At 43.3% G+C, this 12,435-nt stretch overlaps 1 protein-coding gene across 7 annotated transcripts in view; it reads right to left on the reverse strand.

Annotated features, from left to right (window-relative positions):
• Positions 1–12,435, reverse strand: part of ACACA (acetyl-CoA carboxylase alpha) — a 272,316-nt gene that overhangs the window by 45,890 nt on the left and 213,991 nt on the right. The window lies entirely within an intron of this gene.

Consider the following 12,435-nt stretch of genomic DNA (forward strand, 5'->3'; position numbering starts at 1 on the left):
TTGGAGACCTTTCGACTTATAAGCAAATATTTGCAATCATGTGCTGAAGATGTGAAAAATAATGATGCATATCGATGGAATAAAAAATGAATTCTGCTGCTTTCCTCCCTCTATCCAACCTTTCCCCCTTTAAACATTCCTGATGGGTCAGTTAAAGAAGCAGGGAGTACAAAAGTCCTCCTGCATCTAAGAATTAGGCTACACGAGCTGAGTCCTTGCTGCGATACTCCATCTCATTACAATATTTCTATTCTCAAGAGGATGTGAGGAGGGGTTTTGTAAATTTCCTGAGCAACTGTCATCACTGGACTTCATCCATGATTCTAGATATTAAAGTCATTCTGGGGACCTGTCAGGTTATCAATAAAGGTTTGGCTAAGGCAGAAAGAGAGAGATGAGAAAGAATAAGTGGGAACACGGAAGAAGTATTAAAACGGGAACAAAAGAAAGGAGAAAGGATGAGAGAGGAAAAGGGAGGGGGGAGAAAAAAGAGGAAGGGGAAGAAAATATGCAATAGCTCATCTACTCATGCTGCTAACACCCTCCTCCTTGACCTGACAGGACTACATTTTTAAAAGCTGACAAGTAATTCAATCTCCAATTAACAGTTTTAAGTGGTGCAGCACATATTACTGTGTAAATGTTTCTCCAGGAATATATCCAAGGGTGAATGGAACTAAATCTCTAGGGAGACAGGACCAGTGCCTATGAGACCAAGAATACTTGGGGGTTCCAAAACACAGTCTCTGAATACAAAGACTCAGGGTTACAAGTTCCTCTCCCCACTTTGTTGCCACTATTGTCACTGGCAAACCCTCCAGAGCTGGTTGGCAGCTGGAAGGCTAGGGTTGGGGACCGAGAAGGGGCACAGTAACACACTGCTGGCACAGAATGGGAAAGGCTCTGGTGTGAGCCATGGCTGGATTCAACACTGTCCACTGCAAGACCAAAAATCTCTCAATTAGCAGCAAAATTATAAAGTGATCAGGTTTGCTGATGGATAAACTGGAGTAAAGGGACGGAGCTACCAGTGGTAGAAAAGATATTCAGCCAAAAAGAAACTGAGGTGATACAGGCCAGAAATGACACTGGGAAGATCTCTGTTTACTGAGATGTAGGGAGAACAGAGGAATGAGTTAGACGGCAGAAGGATGGTAAGGATTTGAAGACAGACTGGTGAGGAACAGAGACGCATTTTTAATGTAACTGGGGTAGAGAAGAGCCACATGACAGTTTACTTGTTAAATGTATGAGAACAGGCATAGGCTTCTGGAGTCAACAAAACTGATGTCAAACGAAATCACTCATCTCAGGGATCCATCAACTGCTCATTTAGCTACAGACTTGAGCATACTGACAATAAATTACTTCCAAAAATAGAAAAAATTTTAAAGTGTGGTCTATTGAGGTATAATTCACATATAGTAAAATTGTCCATTTTTAGGTGTACATGAAATTTGCCATCACATAGGCATATAACCACCACCACAATCACCCCAAAAGTTTTCATCAGCCCCCAAAGTATTCTCATTCCCTTTGTAATCAACTCCCTTCTCCCACCTCTGACAACCACTGATCCTTGTGTCTCAACAATATTGCCTTTTCTAGAACGTTATGAGTCTAGCTTCTTTCAGTCAGCGTAATGCATCTGAGATTTATTCATGCTGACGCAGGTGGCAGTAGTTCCTTTTTTACTGCACAGTACTATTCCATTTTATGGAAATAACACACCTTGTCCATCTCTTTGCCTGTTAGCAGACATTTGGGTGGTCTCCAGTTTTTGGCAACTATGAATAAAGCTGCTAGAGACATTCACGTACAGGTTTCTGTATGAATAGACATTTTCATTTCTGTTGAGTAAATACCTAGGAGTAGGATTGCTAGGTTATATGGTAAGTGGATAACTGACTCTATTTTTTTAAAAAAGCTCAACTTTTTCAAAGTGGCTGTACCATTTTGCATTCCCACCAATACACATGGGAGTTCTAGTTGTTTTGCATCCTTACCAACACTTAGTACTGTCTGCTTAGAATTCTTTATTTTAGTTTAGTGGTGTCTAATTGTGGTTTTAATTTGCATTTCCCTAATGACTAATGATAAATATCTTTTTGTGTGCTTATTTACCATCCTTATGCCTTTGGTGAAATGTCTGTTCAAATTTTTTACCCATTTAAAAAGTTACTGGGTTGTTTTCCTATTATTGAGTTGTGAGAACTATATATACGTGTGTATGTGTGTGTGTGTGTGTGTGTGTGTGTGTATATACATAAATCCACACACACACATATATATTTTTTTTCCAGTCACCTCCAGTGGTTTTTCTGAATAGGATATTGGATGTGAGGTTGGTGGAAGGCAGATGGCTGTGTGACTGTCTGCCTGTGCCCACCAGTGGCGAGGCACAGAGTTTGGTGCCTGCTGGGATCTGGCTTCTTGGGGAGTAACACTGACCTTTCTTTCATCTTTGCAGCCTTTTTGTTTGTGTTTTCTCATTTACATCTGATGGGAAGCAATTTAATGTTTTCCCCTTAGAACACATGAAAAGCTTGTTATTGTCTTTTAGCCTAAATTTAAGCTCCATGAGAGCAGGAATCATCTTTGTACACCCATAGCATAAGAACAGAGCTTTACACACAACAGGCACACAATAAATGCAGGTGAACTGCCATAATTCTCACTGCTCTATCAAAACTCAGCTCTGGTTTGTATTTTCAGCAAGCTGAACTACTATAAGCAAATGAAGTCTTTCCTATTAGTGTTATAATGTGTAGCAGATTCTTTAAGCAAAATGAGTGATTCAATTTTCCTCTCCTTTTAGTTTTCCCCAGTGTAGACACTGGGTTTTCCTTTCAAAATTCTTTACCTGGGCTAGAATTAAGCTAGTAACTCTATGTACTATAAAGTCATATTATACTAGGGTTGCTCTACTGAACTGCATAAACCTGCTTTAGCTGTTGAGAAGACATTTTATCAGAGGGTTAGATAGAAAATGAAGATACCCAAAACGTGATTATATGTTCCAATGGTCTTGACTTCTCATATTTGCATCTTATGCTGTTGGATAAATTTGGGTGAGGGGCTTCCCTGGTGGCGCAGTGGTTGAGAGTCCACCTGCTGATGCAGGGGACAAGGGTTCGTACCCCGGTCCGGGAGGATCCCACATGCCACGGAGCGGCTGGGCCCGTGAGCCATGGCAGCTGAGCCTGCGCGTCCGGAGCCGGTGCTCTGCGACGGGAGAGGCCACAGCAGTGAGAGGCCCATGTACGACAACAACAACAACAACAACAAAAATTGGGTGAGTTCTTTTCCTTAATAAACACCGATTTCTCAATTTCTCTTATGTGCAAACTATTTTAAAGGGCTTAAATTCCAGACTCTGAGACATTTAAAAAACTAGGAACCAGTGAAGAATCAACCAGAAAAACCTGAAGCCTGGGCATGATAATCTACAGCTCAATCTAAACAGCTCTGAAAGCTTCTCCTTTCATAATTCAACACCCTGACTGTGTACATCAGCTGATTAGACTGTGTGAAGATGGCCACTCTGAATGAGAGGGGACATAGCCAGATTTGGATCCATGCACAGGGGACATTCCCGAGAATGATGAACAGCCAGGAGTCAGGTTTCTAAACAGTCTCGTTTCCTGCGTCTTTATCATATTCACACAGCAGTCTGTGCACAGCCAGGGACCAGGTCTGTCTTCCCCCTGGAAGACTGAAGTCCTTGCATTTCTAATCTACCAACGTGTGCAGTTCTTGCACTTTTAATTTATGAGCGTGTGGGGGGGACCTCTCTGACTTGGAAACATATTGGCTCGGTCTAATGCTTGGAGATTATTAAACTCAGAGCTATGCTCCACTATCAAGTCTACAGATCTTTTATTTAGAAGATATGGTGCTCTAAATGCACAAAGAGCTCCCTGTCACCTTCACATTAAAGCCCCTAGTGCCTGGTAAATGGAATTATATAGCTGTCATCTCCTTTCCCCAAAGTTTTAAGAGTACAATGGGCTCATTTTTTCACACTCCATCCCAGCTTCAGAACTAAGAGACCTACTTTGTATTGATTTAAGGTCTCAGAAATAAATAAACCTGCTTCACCGCTGTGATTCACAACGAATTCATGATACACTATTGCATGATATATTTCAAGCTCTGGCTCTGGCTCTCTTTTTCCTCTGGTGAGTGATGGGGGAGGTGGGAGGTAGTGGGGAGCTGGGAAGCTGACAGCTGGATGGTTATTGGAGATGGCTGCTGACTGCAAATCCAAGAACAGACACTGCTGGAGGAGTATGGGATTTTTTTTAACTGGGGGGCAGAGGTGAAAAGCTAATTTACTTGGGTTTCAGGCTGGGGTTGGGGGAGAAGAAAGGTTAAGGGGAGAGGAGAGGGAAAGATGGAATAGCAAAGCTTCAACTGAACACTAATTTGCAAAGACAGAGCTATGAACATGTGTAGAAAGAAAGGTGAAGAAAATCCAGCATAAGAAGGCGTAACATCTGACTGGAAGATGAAAACGCCAAGCTGCTCTGCTTAGGGCACTGTGCTGGCAGTCCTCAGGGGGCACTTAGCTTGAGTTCAGGGACAAGGTTTTATTAGAGGCAGAACGTGCAGAGACCCTACACGCCACAGAACCTGTGAAGTGGAGGCATCTCTTGATTGCAATACTCGGGAAGCATCCCAGTCTGGGAGGCTGGAATGGACCCTCTAGAGAGAGGGTAGAGATGTTATGGAGGTCCACACGTATGAAGTGAGCCCGAGACTGCTCCCTGAGCTGAGAGGGTAATAAGCTCTAGCATTTTACATTTGGTTTGTGTGCCCATAGAGCTTAAGATTACCTCAGTCTACAGCACTTTTATTGATTCCTGAAATAAGCACCACCAAACCATGAGTTTTAACCACTACCTAAATATGCAGCACTCAGAAAGACCTATCTTTCAATCATGTATTAGGATCCTGACTTTCGATACGGCAGGTGATGGGCAGGTCTAAAATCCTTGCGTGATGCCACGTGGCAGTCTCCTAAGGTTCCATAGAGGTACTACTTCACAGTGGTGAGTTTTAGCTGTTTCTCTAGTAATTACTAAGTATTTCATATTTTCAGCTGGCAAGAATGTTATTTATGAGTCCAATTTCTTTTCTATCTTTGAAGAGCATTTTCATCTTCACTACATTTGTTCTTGAGACAAGACCAGACTCTGAAAGCAAAAATACATGGGAAAGAGTTTGGTTCTGTTAAGTTCTACATAAGCCAGACCATCAAACCGGGAGTTGCTTTGTTAATTTTGAACTACTTTTTAAGAGGTATTAGTTTGTCTTACAGAGAAACAGACTTTAGCCAAATATAAGGAAGAACTTTATACAGATGAAAGGGATTGGCTGAAAAAGTACTGAGCTCCCCTTCAGTTGAGTTTTTCAAGCATAACTGAATGACTATTTCGTAATGGAGTCACAGAGGAAATTCAAACAACAGTTGGGTGGTTGGACTTTTGAGGATCCTTCCACTCCCAACAATTACAATTCTATGGCCCCTTGGTGTCATCATGAATGATATCACCCCTTCCACCCACCATGGGGCATTTATTCTTCCATAATATGGATAAGAAACAAAAAAATTTTGAATTGTTATGCTTTACAACTCCTATTCCTAATCTTGCTAATATGTAATAATTTTACACATCACTGATATGTAATCTCACTAACATAAAATTCTCTCACATGGAATCACTTTTTTGATCCCCCCCAACTCCTTCCCCCTCATCTATCCTAACACGGTTCCCTGGCTACAAATCGAGATACATCTTCATAGCATAACAGAATACTAGAAATTAAAGACAATTTAAGATTAAGAGAACCTCTGGCCTTCACCTTAAGGTGGGAAACGTATTTTACAAAGAGGAAATTGAGCCCCAAAGAGATTGGAGCCCAATGTTGCTTTACCTAGTAAATGGAAAGGAGAGGAATAATCAGAAGTTTTTCATTTGCTTTTTTTTTTAAAAATAATCTAAAGGCTTTGAAACTTCAAAAAGTTTGAGCACATTTACAATAGTTTGTCAAACATGCTAATTCCTGAGTCTCTATTTAATGCCCAGGCAGAGACTCTCAGCTTTGACTTGATGCTTGTGTGGGTCTCCCGTCCTGAGTCTCTAAGCCACCATGCCCACATGGGCTGTCTTAGAGAGTCAGAGGCAATGGAGCTCTGAAGAGCAATTCTAGCAGAGAGCCTAGGATCAGACTTCTGGTATATTACCTTGACTCACTAATGGAGTCCAAGATACCTGGTACAGTTTCCTACCAAACCCAAGGAACGTCAAACGAAAGACAAATAAAACAACCCCCCGGACAGAGTCAGGTGTGCCCAGATTTTGTGTGTGCAGGGGGAAGGGCTTGAAAACTAAGGGGATGTGCCCACTGCAACCCTCTCTGAGAACTCGTTCATAATGCTAACGCGAGGCTTACTCAGGAAGCTCAAATGCCCTCTTTAGAAAGGAGAGCGATCCCATCTGGAGCTTCAGAGCACAGGGCCTGTCTATTGTGAAAATAGGTAGTTAGGGACTTTTAAAAATGCAAATTGCTGGATTGATCCTTAGAGTGATTATGGGCTATTGTATCAACAAGTCCTTGGGGACTCTTGCAGACAGATGAGTGACACATATACTACCCTATCAGGACTGAACATGGGGCCTCTCACATTAATGGCTTTCCAAAGTGTGTGATTGTCTTTAGATAACATCTATAGGGGAAGTCAATACATGAATGTACGCCACAGTGAGGACTGACATCTAACATTTTCTTAAAGGAATTTTTGCCTTCAAAGGGTCAGAAAATAGAGAGAATGTTGTGTTTGTATTTCCCTTCCAGGGCCTGGATAATGAGTTGCAATGAGAAAGACCTCTAACCGCATCACAGGGAAGACCACAACAGTGCCAGCGATTTACCAGTATTAACTCATATAATCCGCACAAGAGCCTGGTAGATAGGTACTATTATGATCCCTGTTTTACAATTAACACAATTGTGACCTGGAAGGGTTAAATGCACTGCCCAAGGTCACACAACTCACAGGTGGCAGAGCCTGTACTCAAACATTGGCCAGTCTTAACTATTCCACCTCTTTCAGTTATGTGACAGTTACAATGCTGCCTCACAAAAGAGCTAACGAACTGCCCCCTTGCTTTCTCGAGCCTCCGGGACTGACTCTCACGTTGAGCGAGTGTCACAGAGTCATGGGTGAGGAGGGAGGATGCATAATGCAGTCCCCTGGTGCTACAAGCTCCTGGGAGGAACTCTGATACTGTACCCAATACAGTCACATTTCACATTGTACAGACACATAAAAATATGTATTTGGAGACTAAGGTCCAGAGAAAGACTGATACCAAGTCTCAAAAGCAAGATTAGCAGAATTAGCCCCCTACAGGCCTAACATATAGCCCTAGCCACACTCATCACATAATTGTTTTTTTCCTGGCAGATTCAGTGGAAATAGGGGCCAGCTCTCGCTAAGGGGAATGAGATTATTGGATTTTTTATTTTTTTTGCCTTAAACCAGAAGCTTTAAAATGCTTATCACAAGAAAATCATATATCACCGCTTGAATGAATCTATAATCTATCTATCAGGCCATGGGCACATGCCTTACCTCCATAGACAGTAACTGTCCAGAGGACAAGTCAAAAACTGCAATTCTGCTTTCTTGGTACACAGAGAGAGCTTTCACCAAGCCTGGGGCAGTGGATTGAGAACTGGCAGGCTCTAGTCTACTTGCCTTATCATGCTAGGTCCTCCCAGCCTACCCACCACCTGATGTTACAGTACACATATTACACAGAAACAGAGAAGGGGAGTGGAGGGGAGAGGAAGTGGGTCCGGAAGTCACTGCAAACGTCCAGTGGCACCTTGACTTAGGAGTTTATGACTCTACGAATTGTCACAGTCCCTCAAGGGACTATCTTTTCAGTTCCCCAAACACACAGATTGCTGCCTTTGCCAGGCCAGCATGACTCACTTTGAGCAGGTAGTCTGTCATGTCCATCAAGTCCGCCCTTACCACTCAGTGAGGCATTCTGAGGGATCTGCCCACCAACAGTCTACAGTTTGTAGAGCTGGGAACCTATGATCCACTACCTGGAGTGACATGAAAGAGCAGGCCCTTAGAAGCTTCTCTTCCTAATGTCATCACTCTCATGATGTTTGGACAAAAAATAAAATGACCGGACTACTTTCTCTTCTCAGGCCTTGTGGACACTAAGCCCAGGGGACTGAGCGCATCTTAAATGAAACTCGGGGATGTGGAAGTTCATGTTCTGCTGCTAGTTCTAGTCTTTGTCAGTGGAACTAGGTTACTTTACCTCTTGCTGTTTTTGTCTTTCCATCTGTAAAATGGCCCTGGTGCCGCCAGCCCACCCAGAAGGTAGCAAGGAACCAGATAGATGTTCTTGATTTTAAGTTTCAAATAAAGTCATGCAGGCTGCCTCTAATCACCATCTCATTACCTTGAGTTCAAATGTCAACTCTGCTTCTGCAACACTTAAGGAAACCTGGATCCTGTATTTCTCCACACCTTTGTAATATTTTGAGTATTTTACAAATAACTGCAGGCAACAGAGAGCAAGACATTCAAGGAAAGAGCATACACAAATAATGAGATCACAAGGACAAGGGATCAAAAGACGCATATGCGGAGCACTTTCTGGTTTTGGAACAAAAGACAGAGTGGCAAAGGATGGGGCCCCGTAAATAAGATGTGTAGGTGAACGGTGAAATCACTGAAAGAGAAAAACAGGAAACCGCCAGGATGGTTATATTTTATATGCAGGTGACCACTGTTGGCTACAAAAAGAAATCCTTTAAAAAGTAAGAGTCTTTGGAAGCAAGAGGTTAGAAGGTCTAAACTAATTAAAACCAGGTCAGCTAACGACAGGCAACATCACGTGAGCACTGAGATGGAGAGTAGCTATAAAAGCTTGATGCGTACATGCAGTGTATTAAGTTGGGAATACGTGTCTCTCCAGCTTCGTATCTATTAAAGGAACAAACAATTTACATGTGGCTGCATTACGGGAGCGTGATATGTGGAGTGACAAACCTTTCTCTTCACATCCAACTATGTTCAGTCAAAGCAGAGATGGGGTGGAGGGGGGTGAGGAGGGGAGGAGAAAAGCAGGGAGAAAGAAAGTTTTAAAAAAATCTCTGCCTCAGCAAAAGTTTTCATTAAAATTTTAGACAAATGATCCCTGTGTCCTTCTCCCTTGCTGCCTGGGGCTCCATGCTATTTCTATGCAAATAACAACCTCGTGGTTTATATCTTATTATTTCCACCAGAGCTGCAGTGAGACATGACCTGAGACGTGTAAGAGGTGGGTGGGGGGCTGGGGGGTGGAGTTAGAGAGGAGAGAGAGTGAGAGAGAGGAAGAGAGAGGAAGAAGGGAGAGACAGAGAGAGAGAGAAAGATGAAGTGGGTGTTCACTCAAGTGTGAACAAATATTGTCAGGAGTGAGCGTCAAGAACAAAAAAGAATTGCAGGGATAACGTGTTTATTTCAGTCCCCCCACCCGCCCTTGCAAACCGGCACCTTTTAAAATTCATTGGGCATCAGGCGATCATGCACAATCCATCTGCTTTCACTTTATCATTTGCATTTCATGCCTCCTGGCTTTTGATGTGCTGATACTTTGATGCAGTCAGGAGACACGCATTATCATTATTTCAATTTTCAAAGGGGTCAACGGGATCGGCACTTGCACACACAGATTTTTTTTCCCCCTACAACCTCTGCACAACCACCTCCCTTCTTATTCTTCACCCTAATGTTTAACGTAAAGGATGAAGACTAAAAAGGTAGGGGTCAAATGTTTACAGTCTAAAAGCTCGCATACACCGCCTACATTCCCGCTTTACACAGGTACACGCGTACGACAAGCTAGATGGTCAGGGCTTGTGGAGTCTCTACAGGGTTTCAGACACACACAAAGACTCTCACACATGGAGACTCAGGGAGGCACACAGACAGAGAAAGAGGGATCTAGACGCAAGATACAGACACAAAGAGAAAGAGACCAGCACTCACACAGGAAGAGGCATGCACTCAAAGTGACCTGGACACACGCCCAGAGGATGCGAGACAGAGATTCCTATAGGAAGAAAAGGCAGATGTGCAAAGAGACACCAGTGCAGACAAAGGCAGGACGTGCACAAGGAGGGAGGCAGAAGAGGCAGTCTGAGCGTGTGGCTCCTTTCTAGTTTCCTTTCTCGTACCTGAGAGGTAAAGGGGCAGACAGGACATTCTTAATCAGTTTGCATGAAATCGGGGGTCTTCCAGCACCACGGCTGCACATAAGAGGCAGTGACATGAAGACAGTGAAGCGGGCAGAGCAGGGTTAAGTAACCCCTATAACTGATCACTCCCTTCAGCTACAAATGATAGCAGCCTTCTGGAAACGAGCATTGTGGGGTAAGTTACAGCTACAGCTTTACTGTCTTTTCCCTACAACTAGACTTCTTTAACAAGGAGCCCTGCAGGCTAGGAGGAAGATGAATATAATGAATTTGATCACAACAATTCAACCCGGTTTTAAGAAAAAAATCCCTAATGCTTTCTGTGTGGCAGGATTGAAATTCAACTAGCAAGTTTTTAGGAAAAACAAACAAACAAATAAAAACCCCAGCAGCAGCGACAACAACACACCACCACCACCTTTGCTTTTCAGAATATTCTTTGGATATCAGGGAGAAAATTAAAAACTCAATGTAACAAGATACTTTTCAGAAATCAGCTCTTTGTTCAGGTACGGGAACATTATGGAAATGCAGGTGTCTTCTTTAAATTCTATCCTCACAGATAATGGTATCTACAATTCTCTTCAGCATTCCTCAATATCTCATCCTAAGAAGGTATCCAAAAGAACAACTTAAAAATAAAGTAAGTTTCTCCCGCAGCAATAACCTCCCTCAGTAGAGGCAGTTCACAATCTTTATTTCCAGGCTACTCTCCAAAAAGAGAGCAGGACATCCAAGTTTGCCTTTGTTAGCACTGCTCTGCCTTTCCTTGGAGAGAAAGGCAAGCCCAGAGAAGGACATGAAGTTCATACGAATGCAGAGAGCAAACTTATCACATCACACCATTCTCATTTCTGACATCCCCAAAAGCTAATTGGACTGATGGCAGTGTCAACTTATTCTAAATGGGAATGATAGGATAGGACACTTAATTCCCATCCTTCCACTTGAAAGCCAAGGCTTCATAAACAGTTTGCGTGAGTCTAGTAAACAACTTAGCATGCATATAGCTCCGCAAGCACAATCACCAAACCGTGTAAGGGAGAGGAAAAGGAAACTGAAACTGTAATGTGAGCCAACACTTCGTGCCAACTACAAGCTGCTTTTACCTATGTTTTCTCATTTGATGTCCACAGCATCATTTAGAGGTGGAAATTATCATCCCCCTTTGACAGATAAAGAAAGCTGAGGAGTTGAGGGGTTATACGAGTTGTACGAGGTCGGTCAGTCAGCCAGCCAGTCAGCCAGCCTCAGACAATTACATATTCCTGGCTCTGGAGAGAAAATAATTTTCCTATGCCTGCAAAGAAGTCAGAACTATACTGTCGGGGACTTCCTAGGCGCAGTGGTTAAGAATCCGCCTGCCAATGCAGGGGACACGGGTTCGAGCCCTGGTCCGGGAAGATCCCACATGCCGTGGGGCAACTAAGCCTGCGTGCCGCAACTACTGAAGTCTGCATGCCTAGAGCCCATGCTCTGCAACGAGAGAAGCCACCGCAATGAGAAGGCTGTGCACCGCAACGAAGAGTAGCCCCTGCCCACTGCAACTAGAGAAAGCCCGCTCGTAGCAACGGAGACCCAATGTAGCCTAAATTAATTAATTAATCAAAAAAAAATAAAAAAGAACGACACTGCCCTTTGTATATTCAGGTATTCTTAGATAGTTTTCACTCTTGCAAGCTGTGACCTCACTATCCATTTTTTTTCCCTCTCTGGAAAAGCCACTATGAGTGTGGATTGAAAAGGCACAAGCAGGGCTTCCCTGGTGGTGCAGTGGTTAAGAATCCACCTGCCAATGTAGGGGACACAGGTTCGAGCCCTGGTCTGGGAAGATCCCACATGCCGCGGAGCAACTAGGCCCGTGAGCCACAACTACTGAGCCTGCGCATCTGGAGCCTGTGCTCCGCAACGGGAGAGGCCCGCGCACCGCGATGAAGAGTGGCTTCCACTCACCGCAACTGGAGAAAGCCCTCGCACAGAAACGAAGACCCAACGCAGCCAAAAAAAAAAAAAAAAAAAAAAGTTGAACCTTCTTTTAAAAAAAAAAGGCACAAGCTTTTCTTTTGAAGGGAAAATAAATCTCCATGTCATACTCTTTCTCAACAATCCATCCATGCATCCATCCACCCATCTTTCCACTCAATAATTACCAAGTAC

This window comes from Pseudorca crassidens, chromosome 19 (assembly GCF_039906515.1).
Source record: "Pseudorca crassidens isolate mPseCra1 chromosome 19, mPseCra1.hap1, whole genome shotgun sequence".
NCBI classification, from domain to species: Eukaryota; Metazoa; Chordata; class Mammalia; order Artiodactyla; family Delphinidae; genus Pseudorca; species Pseudorca crassidens.